The following is an 18,777-nucleotide window of genomic DNA, read 5'->3' on the forward strand; positions in this document are numbered from 1 at the left end:
TCCAGCTCCCATACCCTACTTGTGTACCTCACAAACTGCAAACTCTGGGCAGAATGAAGCCACTTCCCCTCACTTCTTATACCCCAGCCCCACTTCTCTGTTCTTCAGGTGGAAGTCAGCCTGGCCTTCCTCACAGTGAGGAAGAGGAAGGAAGCCATCTTTTCCGAAGGCTACTGACCTATGGGCCAACTCCCTGAGGGTACAGGAATGAGGCTGTAATGAGGAACTTCTGCAGGCGTCTCCCTCACCCGGGGACAAGCTGCAGGGTCTCTGACAGCGGATGCAGGAAAGGAAACCCACAGTCACCAAGAGGCCTCAGACAGCACAACCAATTTATCAGTCTGCTTGATTGTCCCAGCTCTATTCATTCTCCCTTCCCCCCGGGTACCTCACTACTATAAACCAATCCCTGATCAGACCCAGAGATGCCCCTGAGCAGAAGACAAGGCAAGAATCTGTTATCAATGACCAAGGACCTAGGAGGCTTTCAGGAGGATCTGTGGTGGAAAGCACTTTCTCTCTATGGAAGAAAGCAATTGTGCTCCAAGAAAAGAAAAGAGTGCTGAACCTGCATCTGTGTTTTGCAGACACATGAGGGAAGGTGCTGGAAAGGCCTTTGGGAGCTCTATGCTGATGGGGACACCGTGCCTGCCAGGGAGGGCAACCAGAATACATACAGCTCCCCAAGTGCTCTCAGCAGCCCTGTCACACACCCAACACTGGCTGGGAGAGTCCAGTGAGCCCTCACCACAGTGGGGCCGGGCCGTGACCACTAGGTGACCCAGGGCCACTCATAATAAGTTAGAGATATTGAATGTGGCCATCTGAGACACAAGACCATTGTAAGTCAAGGTTACACAGGCCAGGAAGGAGGTGCCTCGCTTGGTCCTAGCAGCCACAGGGGCTCAGCTCTGACCAGGGGTTCAGAGATGACTAGAAGATCCTCCTGTTCCTTATTGCTAAAGCTCCTATAGCTCCTGCTCTTACCACTGGGCCACTCCCAGCCCTACCAACTCAGCATTGGGAAGACGGAGGATCAGAGCTCACACACCCCTGACCAAGACAAAATACACCTATTTATGGCATCTATCAAATTTCTAGGCCAGCCAATTCCCTGAGCACCCGAGAGGCTATGTTCGGACAAAGTCTAAACTTCCTATCCTGCCCACAAGTCCTGCAGACTTTGGCTCCTGCCACCTCTCACAACCTGCCACGCTTGAGCCATCATTCAGCGGTGTTCCTGCTCTGCTTCCAGGTCTTTGGCTCAGCAGCATCTCTACCTATGACACCTGTCTACCCTTTCATCTGGCCAGGTCCTACTTGTCCTTCAGGTCTGGGATACTGTTTCCTCTGGGAAGTCCTCCCTCACCCCAGGGCTGAGCCAGGAGCTTCACTTTGAGCCCAGGACACCTCCTAAACACCACCACCCCGCCCCCCACCACACTCAGCACAGTAAATTCCAGATACCTATTTCTTTGTCCCCAGCAAACAGCAAGCTCCATGGAGCAGAGTTTGCAGACCGTTGAACCTTGGCACTTGGCTTGTATCTGCCTCTTGGGATGCTCACTCAAGACTGCACCCAAGGTGAGTCAGAGCTCTGCCTGGGCAGAGATACTATTCACTGCCAGGGTGTCCACCCTGGGCCCCTACCCGGCTGCGGCTTCCAGTCTCTCCCCCTGATGCACATCAGAGATCCTCGTGATGCTGAGATGAAGTGAAAAGGTCCCACCTCCTAACCCCATCACATTTTACCCCATCAGTAGCCCCACACTGTCTCCAACTAAGCTAAACACAAATCCTTCTAATTTCTGGCCCACAAGCCACTTGCCCCTTGACTGTCACCTGCTGCCCCACACCACATGCAGGCCAACTGGAAAAGTGCCAGCCTTTCCATTGCCCTGTCCAATTTTTCTTTCCCTGTGGCTTCCCATCCTTGCTGAGACCATAGCCAGAGACATGAGCCTGTGGATCTGTTTATCTCATGCCCTGACATGACTGGGCTAGGCCTCAAGACACCAAGGTGTCTGGCTAGGATGCCAGGGGCAGTGATGAGGGACCCTCCTTAGAGGAGCCCAGCTTGGCCCAGCTGGCCTTCTAGCCCATGCTCATATCCTGGAAAGTTCTCTCTCAGGTACTCTGGGGTCTGTGGCTACAACCAGACTAGGCAAGTGGCCTGGAACTGCATCTTGGGCTGTCTAGAGTAGCCCAGGCTCTAGATAAACCTTCCCTCTGGACACGGTGCAATCATCTGCAATGCTCGATCCCCCTCACCTACCCCGCTCCCTCCCACTTTAACTGGAAGTTCACACCAGGCTAAAGGGCTTCATTTCTCGAAACCACTGGACACATAAGCCCTGTCCATAAGGAGTCTGCAAACCAGTAAGGAAGGAGACATCAGGAACAGGGACAAGGACCTGACTCTGACAAATGTCACTTCCCCTAGGGGTGTGAGAAAGCAGGCCCTATGATCTACCCATTCCCAATCCATAGTCCCCAGATTAGCACTTCTCTGGACTTAGCTTCAGCTCTGAAATGCAGAGCCCATGCCAGTAGGGTCCCAAGGATCTCAGCTATCTAGCTGGTTAGGCCAGGTTTGGCCGGGGTTCGAGTTGGCTGCAGTCTGGACTGTGACGGTAAAAATGCCAACACTGAGATGCTTTTAAAGGGATGTGTGTGAGAGGAGAATCCTTTGCCTTATGAGGCCCTCTCAGGGCTTCATTCAGGCATCTATTTGCATTGTCCCTCTCCTCCAATGCCAGCAAACACCCTCAGGAAGTCCAGAGGAACCCAGGAGAACCAGATCTGTTTTATAAGGGGGAAGCAGAGGGGAAAAAAAGAATCCCAGGCAGAGCCTGGAAAGGATCAAGCCTCCAGGCTCAGCCCTTGCCCACACTGAGGGGACTGGCTGCCTCTCTCCTAGGCAAGGGCCACAAACAATCACAGGCAGCCCAGGCAAATCCCTTCCAGCAGAAGTTGGGAGTCCCAGGGAGTAAGGTAAAAGCTAAGCAGGTTTTGGCTTTCTCTGGAAGAGATACAGCAAGTATCACTAAGGTCCTTAAGTGGTTGAACCTCTGGAAAGGGTCTCATGGGGAGCCCTTTGGTCTCCTTATAACCTTCTCTGGGCCCTAAGGGACTCACACCACCAAAGGCTGCTCCAACCCTTCCCTCCCTCTGGAAAGGCAGGGCTCCCTAGAGGTCTAAGGCAGGGTTCTCTGGAGTCTGTGCCTGAGCCCCAGGGCTAGAGTCTGCCCCAGACCAAGACAGAGGAGCTATAGCACAGAGGCCTCTCTGTATATGGCCTCACCCTGCCTACCTAACAACTCCCCTTCTCCACCCCTTCCCTCACACACACACACACACCTCTGCAGCCCTCCAGGCTCTGGGGAGGCACAGGAGACAAGGCACAGTCCCTACCCGCACAGTCCCTACTCCTCCTAATGGAGGAGAGACAGAAACACACACTGATTATAATGCATGGTGGCCCATGCAGGGGTTAGAAACACAGGGAACAGGTGACCCGGGGAGAGTTCTCTGACTTCAAGCATTTGCTGGAGCTGTTCCCTCCACCTGGAATCCCTGCATCCACTCTAAGGATCCACCTCCCTTCAAGGCCTACCCCCTACAGGCAGCCTCTGGCACACACTGCTCTCTGAATCTTCATGCTCTCATTCTCTGCATTAACCATTATCCCATAATACTTCTTTAGTTCCTTCTGTTTTTGCACTCAGACGGGGGGGGGGGGGGGGGGGGCACGGGGGGCAATCAGGGCCTGGAGGCAGTACGGCCCAATGGAGAGTGCAGAGGATTGGCTGTCAGGTGTCCAGGAACTGTAGCAAACTGGGTCCTGCCTTTGAGGAACTCAGGAGCTCTGGGTGGGTCAGGGAGGGAGAAGGCAGGACAAAGAAACACTTAACCAGCAACTGCAACATGAAATATTAGCCACCAGCACCAACTAATGCCCCATGTGTGTGAGTATTGCTTACTTGTGTAACCACTATTCCCATCTGAGAAAAGAGAAAAGGTTGGCTCTGAAAAGTAACTTGTTTCAAGTCACAGCCCGAGGATACAAGTAAGGAGCCAGGATTCAAATCCAAGCCTGCCAACTCTGAACCAGATCTCTGTCATACCTGCTGCCCAGCTATGCTGAGAAGTGTTTCTCAAACCTACCCTTTGAGATGGGCTTATGGCTCTGGTGAGGAGTAGGGGGTGGAAATCTGTAATGCTTCATAGGCAGCCCAGGTGCTGGAGCAGGGGAAAGAAGGTCAGGGACTGGCATAATGTGGTTTCCAAGGACCCGCTGTTCGTCCCTCCCCATAGGAGATGAGAGGAGATGAGAGGAGTCCCATGGGGCCCTGGGTGGACTTAGCTCAGCCCCATGGCTGACCATGGCTCTGAGAGTGCCAGAGGCCCAGATGAGTGCCATGTGTACTGAGTGCCTACTATTGGTCAGGCACGGTACTAAGGGCATTGCCAACAACATCTCATTGAACCCTCACTCTTCTCGTTCTCATTTTATAAGTCAGGAATGATACACTTAAAAATACCTATTTTACACAAAAGACAGTAATGGAGTAACAGAGAAACAAAAAAGAAAGAAGACAAAAATCAATAGCAAAATGGCAGACAGAAACCCTACCCTATCAATAATTACTTTTAAATATAAACACTCCAATTAAAAGGGAGAGGCTGGGAAAATGGGGAAAAAAAAAAAAAAAACAACCCACCACGATCCAACTATATGCTATTTACAAGAGACATACACTTTAGATTCAAGGTCACAAACAGATTGAAAAGTAAATGGATGGAAAAAAATAGACCATGTAAACAGTAACCAGAGAGAGCTGGACCGGACCAGACGTGCTAACATTATTACATTAATAGATTTTAAGACAAAAATTCTTACTGGAAACAAAGAAAGGCATTTTATAATGATAAAAGCATCCATCCAAAAAAAAAAAAAAAAAAAAAAGAAAGCATCCATCCCTCAATAGGATATTACAATTAGAAACATATATGCACCTAACAACAGGGTCCCCAAATATACATGAAGCAAAAACTGTCAACATGGAGGGGAAAAACAGACAATCCAACAATAATAGTGAGAGACTTCCATACTTCAAATAAGGAACTGAACAGCTAACCAGAAGATCAATAAGAAACAGAAGACTTGAACACTGTGAAGCAACTAGACCTAAGAGATATCTATAGAACGTTCCACCCAACAACAGCAGAACACACATTCTTCTCAAGAACACATGGAATATTCTCTAGGATACATCATAAATTAGCCTATAAAACAAGTCTCAATAAATTTAAAAGAAGTAAAACCATACAAAGCATGTTCATTGATCAGAATGAAGTGGAATTTTAAAAAAATCAACAACAGAAGGAAATTTGGGGAACTTATGGGAAATGAAGGTTATAAGTGACTTGTCAGGTTCTCCCAGCCCAGAAAGGCCACTCCCTCAGAACACAGTCTGTATGCCTTCTGCACAGCCCTAAGAAGCTGCAGATCTGATTTTTGCAAATGCCTGGGTAGCCCCTCTCCCATCCCCCATTCTGGACACACACACTGAACCTGATCCCAAGCCTGACCCCAGAATCAAAACAGCTGTGGGAGGGAGAGGCCTGTGGGGCTGTTATGCAGCCCAGGAAAAAGGTCACAGGCAAATATTTTCACTCCCCCTGCCAGTCTACAGAATATCCAAAAGAAGGAAGCAAACATTTATAGAGCACTTCCCCTATGCCAGGCACTTGACATGCCCTAATCTATGCTTAAGAACTTCCCATCTAGGCATCTTATTGTCTCCATTCTAGATAAAAACCAAGGCTCTGCAGCTAATGTGGCAGAAGCAAGATTCAAGTCCCTGTTGTCTGCCTTCAAAGTCCCTGGTCTTTCCATCATTCTTCCAGAAAAATCCCAATTCCACACTTATTGTGGGCTTCAGGAGAAACGCTACACGTGAGAACCCCACAAAGCCAGCTGTGGACTCTCTTCTTCCTCATGCTCCCTCCCAGCTGCTGCTCTTCCTGGCAGTACTTCCAAGTGGAGCACAGTATACAACCCTCCCACCAAGAAATAATCCCAGCCCCAACCTGTCAGAACCAGCTCCTCGCAACACTGGGGGTATCTGTAAAAGCCCCTGGAAGCCCATAGGGTTTTGAGAGAAGGGTACAGTGGGGTCAACAGGATCTCACTCACTGGAATAAGAGCCCCTATACCACATGGAGAAAGGTGGCTTGTGCCTCTCTTCAGAGCCAACCAGCAAAGCCGGGCCCAGCTGGGGAAGCTGAACAGATTCCAAATATTAAGGGACGTCAATGTTCACTGAGTTCAAGTCCTTGTTCCACAAAGCAGCCCAGAGAAGGGAAGAAATTAGCCTGCAGAAGCCCAGCCAGGAGCAGAGCAGGGCCCAGAGTCGAGAACTCCAGTAATAATGCTTCGTCCTCCACTCAGGCAGGCCACACCTTTTGGCAAGACACTGGGCAGGGCTTGGAGCCAAGGTGAAATCCCGACATCACAAAAAAATAAGGCTTTCTCCTTCACCACCATCAGCATCTCTAACATTTCTTGAGGGTGCCACGATGTGCCAAGATGGGGCGAAGCACTCTGTACCTATGACGCTGTTTAATCTTCAAAACACAGTAGGTATTAGTACTCTCCTCCTTTTTCAATGAGGAACCTGAAAATCCAAGGGGCCCAATCACTTGCCTGAGGCCACAGGAGTATAGAGGTAAGGCAGGGACTGGAATCAACAGCCCTTTCTGCAAACTTCCTCCCCCAGCTTCAAGCTCAGCCTCCTGCTTGGTAGCTGGGATAGATGGCAGCAGCCTCTGGACTGCTTACATCTTCTCCCCTGAGAGCAGCTTCAGCTGAAAACCACCATGGTGTTCTGGAAGTGTGGCTGGGCAAGTACGGTGGCTGAGAGAGGCCTAGGAAGTGAGTGGCTTTGAAAATGCTACTGGTCACCACCACTGGGGACCACCTGTGAAGGCCCAACATCCTCAAGAGGAAGCCACACCCCTCCCATACTCCCCAACCCCACACGCACAGCTGGCAGACAGCTCTTTACACATAAAGCCTTGACTCTCCCCTGCTTGTCAGCCACCCTAAATCCCCATGGGGCTCAGGCTCCTGTCCCTTCCCCTGGTACCCTAAAGTCTGAGTCAAGTCAGCTCCATGACTGGGTCCCTACTGGGCCAATGCCCCTCTCCCCAGGCACTGTGCATCAGCCCCAGTCCTAGCCATCCACCTCCTGCATAGGGCTCTCAGAAAGGCTTCCCCTCAAGGACCTGAATTCCCAAATAAAGGCTATTCATTGCACATCCTAATTAAGGGAGACAGTGCCCACCCACTCCAAAAATCATTGGTCCAAATCTCTATTTCATGGCAAATAAAACTGAAGCCCTAAAAGGTGAAGTGACTCACCCAAGGATACATAGCTGATTACTTGGGTAGAGGTGTGGTCAGGGCCCAGGTGGATGTTCTCACCCCCAGAACTCCCTGTCAATGCCAGGTCTTTGGTGTTTGGCTCATGTCTTTCTCGGGAGGGAGGTAGAACACAGGTGTCTAGCATATGGTGTCTGCATCAGCCCAGGGTCTCCTGTATGGTCAGCTCCAGAAGGCACCAAGACCTTCCTAGTGGCTTGGGATGGGCAGCGAGGAGGGTGTCCTGCTGGTTTGGTGCAAGAATGGGTACAATATTGTTCCCCAATACCTGCTAGTGACCAAGAAACACCAAAAGCGCGCTGCCAGTGGAGGGGGTGTCGGCATGGCTTCCTAGGCCTCCTGGATAAGCTACAAGGTGGGCACAGTGCCGCCTGCCTCACTGGCCCAGTCATCCAGTCGGAGGCACGCCCTTTCTCAGGCCTGGGTCAAGATCCAAGGCCTCTGCCAAATGCTCACACATTCCTTGCGTTTCTCCAGTCTCTGAGCAGCTGCTGCAGGGCCTTTTTTCCTGTGTTGATTTATTCTTTATTGTTCCTGAAATACACCCAGAGGCCTTTGGCACCAGGCACCAGCAGAGCATCTAGCCCAAGCCCCAAGTACGCACCAACCAGGTTCTATGAGAGCGGGGCTGAGCCCACTAGAACGATGCACCCCGGGTCAGAGCCAGCAGCCAGGAAGGGAGATCCAAGATCCTACCTACACCCCGCCCCCCCCCCCCGCCCCCAGGCCAATGGTCCTAGAAATGATCTCAGGACTGACTACAGAGGCTAGGATGTTTGGAAAGGAGACACTTAGAAAGGAAAGGTTTGCCTCCCTGAGGCCTAAGCCAAACCTTTCCATTCCTCCCATGCACAAATGACCCCTCTGGCACGCCCCCTTCCCCCCATCCACCCCACCCCTCCCCTCCACAGCACAGGCCCAGCTGACCCTCAGGTGCCTGTTGCCCTTCACAGGAGGTCCTTGTGGCTCAGGCTGGGCTTCTGGCTGCCCTGTGAAGTGTTTGGAGAGGGAGGTCTCAGAGGGGTCTTCCCCGCCCTTCCCAGCCCAAAATATCTCCCCTAATCAGTGGGTCTAAAGGTGCCTGAATTCCTACCATCAGCACTTCATTCCAAGGGTCAAAGCATTGTTCCCTGTGCACATGAAAATAGCCCAGGGAAGTGTGCGCTGCACGGTAAAAAGAGCCAGGGCTTTAGGGTCTGACAAAATGTATCCCGGCTTCTCCAATCGCCAGCCTCTCTGTGGGTCTCAATTTTTCTATCAGTAAAGAGGCATAGTACCTTTGCCTCATAGTTACCGTGGAATTAGATGAGGTTAATATATACGTGGGGTGCCTGGCACAAAGTAAAGGCTCACTGTGCTTTCCTTTCCTCTCTGCTGGGCAGGAGTAGCATCGTTATCAGTCTTCAACACCTTGGGAGGATCCAAACAGCCTGATTCTCTCAGTTCCACAGCTGGCGGAGCACAGGGCCCGGCTCATGAGAGCAGGACAAGGAGATGAGTGGTCCCAGCAATAGCGTCAGGCTCTGCAGGCACGCAGGGCATCTGGCCTAGGGATCCAGGAGGAGCACACCCAGCACAGGCCTCCCTGGGGCTCTGCTGTGCCAGCAGGGCCTGCAGCAGCATGGTGAGACAAGAGTCCCCAGATAACACCTGGCAGAGCTTTGAGACCCATAATGGAGCCTCCACCCTGCTGGGCTCACTCAAATAAGGGCAATAAGAGGGAAAATACTATCACCTGAGGGAAGCTGAGGAGAGGGGTGCCCAGAGGAAGTATGAGCAGAGATGCCAAAGGCACCCAGGCCTGCACACAGAGAATAAGCCAGCCTCAAGGCAACCACAGTGAATGTCCCACAAGTGGAAGTGCCTGCCTGGTTATTTTTGGCATCTCTTCTGCCCAAAGCCAGCAAGGAAAGGCAGCTGCTAGCCACATGGAAGGGCTGTTTATGCTCAAGTATGCAAGCACTGAAGCAGGGAGAGAAAGAGCACAGCAGCCATTGTGCAGAGGAGGCCTCTGCCCCCATTCTTCCTCTCCTAACTGTCCCTATAAGGTCCCATCTGCCTGTCACATAGTTGACATAGCATGGGCACTTCTGCTTTCACTCAGATCCAGCCTCCCAACCACAAAACTCACACACACACTCACACACACGCAGGCAGGCAGGCAATCACGCACGCACACACGCACAGACAAATAAATAACCATGGAGCCAGCTGGGGACTGAGCCACACCCAGGAGCCAGAGACGACTCCTCCAGGCTCTTCCTGCACTGAAGCAGCCCTCCCACCTTCCAAATTGGGAGGGACAGGGACCAGGGGCAGGACGCTGGAGCAGCTCCTCTTTCCACCCGCCACCAGCCTCAGGGGAAAGTGGACACGTAGGGGAACCTCAAAGAACTCACTGTCTCTGCACTTCCCCATTTGAAAATGAAGGAGTGGAATTAGATGGCCCAAAGTGTCTTCCAGCTCTGGGATGACACCGGGAGCCGGGAGCCCAGGGCTGTGACCCAGACCCAGCTCAGGTCAGACAAAGCAACGTCAGAGGGGGAGGAGAATCCGAGCAGCAGTCAGGTACATGCCCCAGAAGCTGGCAGCAGCTGGGAGGGTGGGAGGGGGACTGGAAGGACATGGAAAAGGAGGAAGGGGAGGAGGAGTGAGAAGAGAAGAAAGGGGGAGAAAAAGCCAGCCTACATGCACTCCCAAGAGTTGTCAGTTATCACTTAAGCTTTCCTGAGCTCCTTTCTGATCTCTGGGGCCCTCCCCCTCAAGGAACTGACAAATTCTGGCAACAGCACGCTGATGGGCCTCTGTCTGTCCAACTGCAGGGAAAAAGCTGGGAATCGAAATCCCTGTTTTTCTTCCTCTCTGGACCCCATTTCCCCAGAGAAGTTGGGCAGCCTCACAGGGAACCCCCTTCTGGCTGCAAGCCTGGTAAACTTCCCCCTGTCCCAGCTCTGGCCTGGTCAGATCTTGCCCTGGCTGCTCCCCTGCCCCCCTTCCTGAGACTCCTGGAGGAAGAAGCACTGCCTGGAAAAAATAACCCACAAGCTCCCTGCGGCTGGAGAGAAAGGCAGAGGGAAGACGGAGCACCTTCCCCAGCTGGCCACAGCACCTGGCTATGATCCAGGAAGAGCAAGAGCAAGAAGGGCTGCCAGGGAAGCCTCGGGACCCTGGCCTCTCTCGTCCCCAGTCAGCCCCCTCCCCCCCACCTCCCAAACCACAGCTGGTAATCATGTCCCTCAGGGAGATCCCCCCCCACTCCAGCAAAACCCAGCTCTTTTTTTGACATGTGGCAACTTTCCTCTTATATAATATCTTGGTGTCTCCCCCACCCCCTACCCCACTCCACCCCTATTTCAATTGGTGAAAGAGCCAAAGTACTCTTCAGAGACAACTCCCACCCTGAGCTCCACCCAAACCTCCAGTGAGGTCACACTGGGAGGCTGCAGGTGAAGCAAAGACAAGGGGACTTTTTCCTCGGCTGAGAAAGCAGTCTTCCGCCCACCCACGTGAGCAGTTCAGCCTGAGGCCTGGGCGGGTAGGTTCCAGAGACACAATCTGATCTCTGGGAAGTTGAGCCCTTAACTCTGGGCTGCAGGGACAGAATCCCTTGCAAAAACACACAGCCACCAAGATCTGGGCTGTCTGGGTGGGCGAGGATCACCCCGCTGTACCCGGGGCCTAGGGAGTTATAAAATGAACTTCATTTACACAAGCCCCCCGGTGCCCTGGAGGAGCCCCCTCCTACCACCAGCAGGACACGCTAGATTTCCTCTTTCCTGGGAGGAGCAAAAGGCAAACAGCTGAACTTGTGAGGGACCAGTGAAATGACACCCACCAGCTGCTGGGTACCTACTATGTGCCAGTCATCCTGCATGCATGATCATGTTTAACCTGCGCTGCAACTCTATGAAGTACTATCATCATCCTCATTTTACAGGTGAGGAAACTGAGGCTCAGGAAGTTAAGCAATGACCAAAGCCACACAGGAAGTAGAGAAGTGGAGTAGGAACCCAGGTCTGCCTGGTCCTGGTTCCTGGGCACCTACTGGGCTTCCTTCATAGTCACTGCCTGGGTCACTGTCTACCACACCATCCAGGAATGGAGATCTGAGAGTGGGGGTGGAAGTGGGTGTGGACAAATTTTGCTTGGTGGCTATGGAATCTGAACTGATGCCCTACTAACTGTTATCATTCCCAAGTGTGTGGCTGAGAGACCCTGTAAGTGTGAGTGTGCTGGGGTGGAGGGAGGGCAATCTGGATTCCAAAGAGCAGTTTCCAACACTGAAGTTATGCTGTAATGCTTCTGATTCATAAAATGAGCTCACAGTCTCAGGGTATCCTGAATGTTGCTCCAAATGCAAATGCAGATCCCTTAAGTAAGTAAGACCTGGGGATTTCAGCACACTCCACCTAGCTCCAGCCCTGCGTGCAGTTTATTTAGTTCAGCCCCACAGAGTCAGTGCTCCACTGTGTAGGAGCAACTCCTCCATCGGACTGCAATCATGGGCTGCATTTCCTGCAGCCTGCGGTGAGTCAGGGAGGAATGGAGCCCCCAGACTGCTTCTATACTGATACGTGCATGCGTACACACACACACACACACACACACGTACACACACACAGAAAAGATGCCAGTTTGGCCTCCTGGCCAAAGGAAATGCCCAGGTAGCAGATTCCTGGGCAGGAGGTTTCATATTCTTTCATCCCAAGGTCCTTCTGGGGCCAGAATGACCAGACACACTCTCCAGCTCTCCAGAAGGCCAGCTGTAGTGCAGGGCCAAGACACTGGGTTCGCCGGCACCACAATCACTCACGGACTGACCCTTTCAAAAATCGATGGTACAGTATGAATCCCAGCAGCGGGACTCAGTGAGCCCATGACATACAAGCACACGTTTTCTGGATGGAGATCTTGCATTCATTTGTTCAATGAACATATACAAATGAATGAAAGATACATATACTTAACACCTACTAAAGCCGGGCATTGTGAGAACAATACAGAACACACACTGGAGCAGACGTTTATAGTAATCCTGAAATGTCCTTTCAGCGTTTCACACACAGAATCCTCATTGCAGCTGTGCAAAGGAGATACAGAGACTCTATCTCTGAGTTTATGTTTTGAGCACCGCGGTACGATATGTACACAAATGACTACATAAGGCGGAAATGAGTGTTCAGAAGGCTGTGGCGGCTCAAAAGAAGTGTCATTTAAAACAGGCCTAAAAGGATCAGTAGAAATCTTCCAGCTACTTGTGGCCATCCCCACTCCTCCATGAGCAAAGTATCCTTCTGGGAGACCCGGCTGCAGGCCAGATTCGCAGACTGGCCCGTTCCTGTTCTAAGACACTCTGCACCAGGTGCACCCCCTCCATCCTTCTCCTGCCTCCACAGGGCAGTCCTTCCCTGGGTTCTGCAGCCACGGGCGGCCCTTAACTGAATCTATAACTGCATATTGCCTTTTATCTTTGTTTCTCCATTTATTAAAAGCAGCAGCCCATAGGGCTAAACAATTGGGTTATTTTTAAATCCCACATTTAAAGGCTGAACTCTCGTCCCCATGGGCATTCCAGGGCACCCTTTTCTAGGGTGAGGGGAGGGTCCTGCCTGGCACTGGGAAAAGCCACACGGGCAGTGGGCAGACCGTTCCAGAGCAAGCTGTACGGGCGGGGGGGGGGGGGGGGTGCGCACCCTCTAGGTTGTTCACTCCCTTGTCCCCTAGGAGTTACTCAGACCAGAGTAACCAGCCAGAGGCCAATCCAATTAGAATGGAGACTGGGCCAGGACCATGCAATGAGATGGTTTATCATAATGTTTACACCACTATTATTCACTGTCCAGAGCAGCAGGAACAAGAGGACCCATAAATTCTCGACCTGGGAAGGTTTCTCCTTTTCCCCTTTATCCCGAAGCCACCTAACTGCCTGTGGAAAGGGTGCAGTTCTCTGATCATGCGCCACACCATCCCTGCGAGGTTGTGGAGCAGGACAGGTGGTTTTCTCTCCTCAACCAGGCCTCCAGTCCCAATCCTGAAGGTGCAGGGACCAGGAGAGGCCAGACCTCCAGGCCGCCACCAGGCCAGGCTCCCCCTGCTGGAGCAGGCCAGACCACCCCTCCCCCCCTAGCCACAACTGCCAACAGGGATCCCCAGCACACACGTGCCACGGCGGCCTCCATAGTCAGCCACGGCCAGCCAGCTCTCCTCCTCCCATCTCGCCGGCCCCGGAGCCAGGCTCCACACAGGCTGGCACATGGCTCCGATGTGGAATGGTGGAAGCAGGAAGTAGCCACAAAAGTTGTGACCAACAAAGTTTTAAACGGGGCGAGAAACTTCCCCTTTCATCTTTCCAGCAGCTCGCTCTGGAGGCTGGGCTGGAATGCCCAGTGGCGTCCACTTTGAGTGGCAGGTACCTCCTCCAGGTCTGCCCTCCTTGGGGCTGAGGCTTGGAAATCGCAGGGCGGCACCAGGCCCTTATCCAGAGGCTTGGGCGGGGGCCCTCCAGGAGGGCAACCTGGCGCACACGCTCTTGTAAGCGTGAGCTGGGAGGAAGGGGGGGGTTGACTACCTCCACCAAGCCGGCCATGTGCAGGGTCCAGACAAAACCCGGGCCCCCGAGGTCCGGAGGGCACTCCTCAAACACAGCACACGGTGAGGCGCGGAGAGCTCGGCAGGCCGCAGCGGCGAGGGCGGGCGAGGGCGTGCGGGGGCGGGCGAGGAGGATGACAGGTCTGAGGTGCGCCGGCAGCGCCGAGGGGCGCGGGGTGAGGCCGGCCCGCCCGCCCCCGGTGCTCCGGCTTAGGCCTCTGCTGCACTTGCCCCAGCTCCCCGCCGCCTCTGCACGTCGGTCCCCCAAACCCCCGGCGCGGGCACGGTTTCCGCGTCCACTTTGTCGTGCACACTGGCAGGGCCAAGGGAAGGGGCTTCGGCGCCAAGTTCCCGCGGCTCGCTCGAGCCCCTCCCGACGCCTCCGGGGCCCGGGCTCGGTCACGCACGCCGGTCCCCGCGGACACCACGTTTCTCTCCAGCCGAGGAGCAGCCGCGTTCCCGAGCCGTCGCCATCGCCGCCCGCGCGGCGGGGCCCGGGCGGCTCGGAAGGGTTTTCCTGCCGGGGCCGGGGCCGGGGCCGGGGCCGGGGCCGGGGCCGCGCCCGGGTGGGCGGGGGCCGCGCGCGAGCTGCGTAGCTGCACAAACACGGCGGGCTGGCGCGGCGCACGCAGCTGCGGGCTGGGGTGCGGGCCGCGGGGCGCGGGCTGCGGGCTGCGGGCTGCGGGCTGCGGAGCGGCGGACGCACGTACACACGCACAGCCCGCCCCGGCCGCCCAGGCCGCAGAAGTTGCCGCGCCGCGCCCCCCGCGGCCCCGCGCCCCCGCCCCCGGCCGCGCCTGCAGGGCTACAGCTCGCGCGCCCCGCCGCCGCCGCCGCCGCCGCCGCCGCCGCGCAGCCCGGGGTCCCTGGGCCGCCGCCGCGTGCAGGCCTCGGCCGCCGGCCGGGCACCCCACTTACCCGTCTCCTGCCCGAGCTCCAGCATCGGCTGTCCCCCTTCCGCCGCGGGCCGCCGCCTTCGGTCCTCTCCCAGGCTCCGGCCGCCTGCACGCACTCCCGGATTTTAAAAACAAACAGGCGCCTCCGCCTCCCCGCGGCGCTCGCAGGGCTTCCGCCAGCCCGCGCCTCCCAAGGCTGGGAAGTTTGCTGGCAGGGCCCGGGCGGGACGCACGGGCTGTCACCCCTCGCTTGCGGCGCAGGAGCCTCGGCGCACCCCGCGCCCGCGGTGTCTGCCTCGCGATCGCTCTCCCTCCCTCCGTGTCACCCCCAGTCCTGCGATGCAGTGTCAGGATTGCACTGCTCTGACTCATCGGTTGAGCTCACAGCTTGAAAAAAAAAGAGAGAGAGAGAGAGAGAGAGGGCGAGAGGCAACAGCGAAGGAGGAGGACTCTCTGGCGTGCTACAAAGGATTGCACAACTCCCGGCTGGGAGCGCGGAGCGCCCAGCGGCCGGCCGGCGCGCGCGGCACGGCGGCGAGCAGGAACCAGCTCCACCACTTCATCAGCACAACTGTCTCGGGTCGGCCTCGCAGCCAGCAGGCCTGGCGCCGCCCACTTCCTGCGACCAAATAAGGCCGGAGAAGGCGTCTTTAAACCTCAGGCGGCTGTTCGGGCTGGGGATTTCCAGCAGACCTCACCTCCACTGCCGAGTGGGTCGCCCTCCTCCCTCAGCCCAGGCCGGCACCCCCCGATGGCTTTGCTGGAACCAACAGGCCACGCGGCTCGTTCCTTTCACACCAAGGTCATAAGGAGACGGTGACGAAATGCTTGGAAACCCATCGGGCCTGCCAGGAAAGTGTGTATGTGATGTTGGGGAGGACACAAGTCGCTTTCTTCCACAAAGAAAACTCTTGGTTTTGGATACGGTAAATCATGCACAGTCCTCTCTAAGGCACCTTATTAAGTTTCCCCAAGTTTCACTTTTGGCTCACCAGCATCCTAGTGGTGTAAAAGGTTGTTGAGAAACGTCCCAGCCCTTATAAAAGGCCCAGTTACTTAGGTGATGAAAAGCTCCTGGGTTTAATTCTAGCAACGCAGGGCAGAGTTAGGGCAGCTTTTCACTGCATGCCCACGTTTCCCCTACCTTCCCTACTAACCCCCACCCCCACCCCATGCTTCCTTGCCTGGCTGGTGGGAAGATTTTAGCTGCTCAGGCAGCTCTTGGTGGCTCCCACACTCAAGGAAGCTCCAGGGCCAGGAGAAAGTCCAGGGGGGGTTCTTTCCATTTGTTTTTGGTTTTTGTTTTTCCCAAAAAGATGGGCCAGAAGCAGGTTTGCCTTTGAAGGAAAAAACACTGAAAAATACACTGTGTCCCTGTGGCCAGTCCTGAGAAGCAAGTGCATTTTTTTGCTTTCTCAGGGAGAAGGGGAGAGGCAGTGGAATTGGTTTCTCACAGACCCTCTGAGCCTGCAGGGTAAGGGCCTTTGCCCCTGGGGAGCTGATGACAGACCCACCCTTGCTCCAAAGGAGCACCACTGTCTGGTCCTATTCCAGCCCTTTGCTGGCTGGAGCACCTGTGTGCACCTGGCGCTCACACTTCACCCAGGAGGAAGAGGGCTTGTTTGTACCACAGTAGAATAGATATGTCAAAATAATGACAACTTAAAACAATCTTATCTTCAAAATAAAGATAATTATGCCAGGGGACTGGACCGGATGACCTCTTAAAATCCCTTCCAGTTTAAAATCCATGATTCTGTGGTTGTAAAAAGTGAATGGAGGAGCCAGGGAAACCACCTCCAACAAAGAAAAGCCCAGGCTCTAGGATTTAGCATCTGCTATGACAGTATTTTTCCTGACAATTCTCAAAGCACGTCCCCACACACAGCCTACTTAACAACCCCTATGTGTGTGAGTTTTATCCCTCTCATTTTATGGATGAGCACACTGAGGTTCAGATAGGTTAAGTGACTTGTGCAAGATCATGGGGTAAGCCATCGTTTGTCACCTCTCTGTTCCTCTTCCCATCTCCCCCAGAGGAAGACAGTGAGCCACTGAGGGACTGAGGCGCTCAGGCATGCAGGCCCAGCCCCCAAGTAGAGCCTAGATTCTCAGGACTCCTGGCAGAGGTTCAGTGTAAAGGCTTTTTGGCTTTTTTTTCTCCTGCTTGTCTGATTTCTTCATTCCCACTGACATCTCATCCAAGTGAGGGAAGCAGAAGCAAAGCCACTTGGTGTCTAGTGCCCACTGCTGCCTGGTTTCCTCTGGAGGCCGCTGGTCATCCTGGCCTTCTCTAGGGCCTAACCCCCAAATCTGGCCACAAGCCAACCTGGAGCGGGCCCCTGAGAGCCAGTGCAGACCAGCCCAAGGATGTTCCCAACCAACCAGAAAACCCAGCTGGGGAGCACATTCCTAGAAGAGCCTGCCACCATGGAGCCAGGGCCCAACCTCCAGGGAACAAGCGGGAGCCACTCCAAAGGGCACTCCTCACTCAGCCTCAGCCCCGCCAGGACTTCCTCCCTGTCCCACGCTGCCACACGGGCTGCTGAGCCTGGCCCAGGAAGCAGCAGCAGAAGTAGGGGAAGGTGGCGGGGTGCATGAGAAACAGAAGACACTAGAGGAGTCCTGCTCATCTTGGAACAGAACAGCATGTCCCTTCACCCCAACTAAACTTCCAAACTCAGGCCATTTCAGAAAGAAGAGAGGAGGGAAAGGGGCACATGTGTGTTCGTGCAGGGGAGGAGGGCTCAAGACTGTGTCGAAGGGCCCCCCTGGTAGGAGAAGTCTGCCTCCCATAGGCAGGCAGGGATGTGCGCAAACAGCTGCAGCTCTTCCGAGAAAGCCGGGGAGGTCAGTTTTGCTGCAGATATGACAGTGCAGAATCACTGACATGTGAAGTGAAAGTTTTGGTTTTAGAAGGTCTAGTCTCTGGGGCAGCCAAGAAGGGTATCCTTTTGAGAAGAAGAAAGAGAAAGAAAAGGAAAGAAAGAAAGGTAGTAGGTGTTCCAGGGACCTTCACCATAGAGCAGGCTTTTCTCCACCATCGACCTTTACAAACTGCAGGGAAGAAAAGAGCACAGAGCTCTGGTTCTGCTGAGAAACACTCCAGGAAGTAAAGCACCTTTGACAGGCTTCCAAACTCTGGGTCCCAATGAGGGCAAAAAATGGGCCTTAGAGAGGCTTCCTGGGACTCCATCAGCTCTCTGGACTTGGCTCAGAGTGACCTGTCACTGCCATCAGCAATGTCCACCTCTATGACAACCTAAGACCATTAAAAAGCTTCCCATGGCGAATTTTGCGGTATGTGAATTAGATTCCAATTAAAGGTGTTCTTAAGAGGGGAGGGAAAAAAGCTTCCAAGCAACCGGGTCCTCCTTACCCAGCCACCCACCTCCATTAATTCTCTGCTGCCTTAGTCACTATTTAAACAGGGGTTTTCTTCTTCCCAAGCCCCAAGCCCCATGCCTGCATTCCTGTCTTTTTCCATTGTCCCTTCTCTGTCACGATCTTTCCACGGGAGGCCAGCACACAGAGTGTGTTTAAGTGAAGAAGCAACCTTTGCTGGAAGATGAGGAATTGAGAGGAACAGACACAGTTGGGGAGCTCACAAATGGACAGTGCTGGGTTTCTTGCATCCCTGGTATCTTTTCCCTTGTCACTAAGGCCTCATGAATGACCTCTAGTTTCAACAGAAGAAAGGGAAGCTGTGGAAAAAACAGCGAACCAGGATAGAGTGCAAAAAACTGCTTTATGACCGTATTGTACTATATGCACTTAAGAGGTTACAACTGTTCTTATTTTTACTGTTTTAGCCTATATCCACTTCTACTAAAACTAGCCTCT

At 54.0% G+C, this 18,777-nt stretch overlaps 1 protein-coding gene across 4 annotated transcripts in view; it reads right to left on the minus strand.

Annotated features, from left to right (window-relative positions):
• The window catches only part of MIDEAS (mitotic deacetylase associated SANT domain protein), a 70,315-nt gene that overhangs the window by 27,068 nt on the left and 24,470 nt on the right, over positions 1–18,777 (minus strand). The window contains exon 1 of one of the 4 annotated variants that reach the window (XM_072839274.1): positions 14,957–15,486. The exons of the other annotated variants lie outside the window; for them this stretch is intronic. The gene's annotated coding sequence lies outside the window, so the exon portion shown is untranslated. Of the gene's footprint in view, positions 1–14,956; positions 15,487–18,777 lie in introns of those variants that run through there. 4 annotated transcript variants of the gene reach the window in all.

This window comes from Canis lupus, chromosome 9 (assembly GCF_048164855.1).
Source record: "Canis lupus baileyi chromosome 9, mCanLup2.hap1, whole genome shotgun sequence".
NCBI classification, from domain to species: Eukaryota; Metazoa; Chordata; class Mammalia; order Carnivora; family Canidae; genus Canis; species Canis lupus.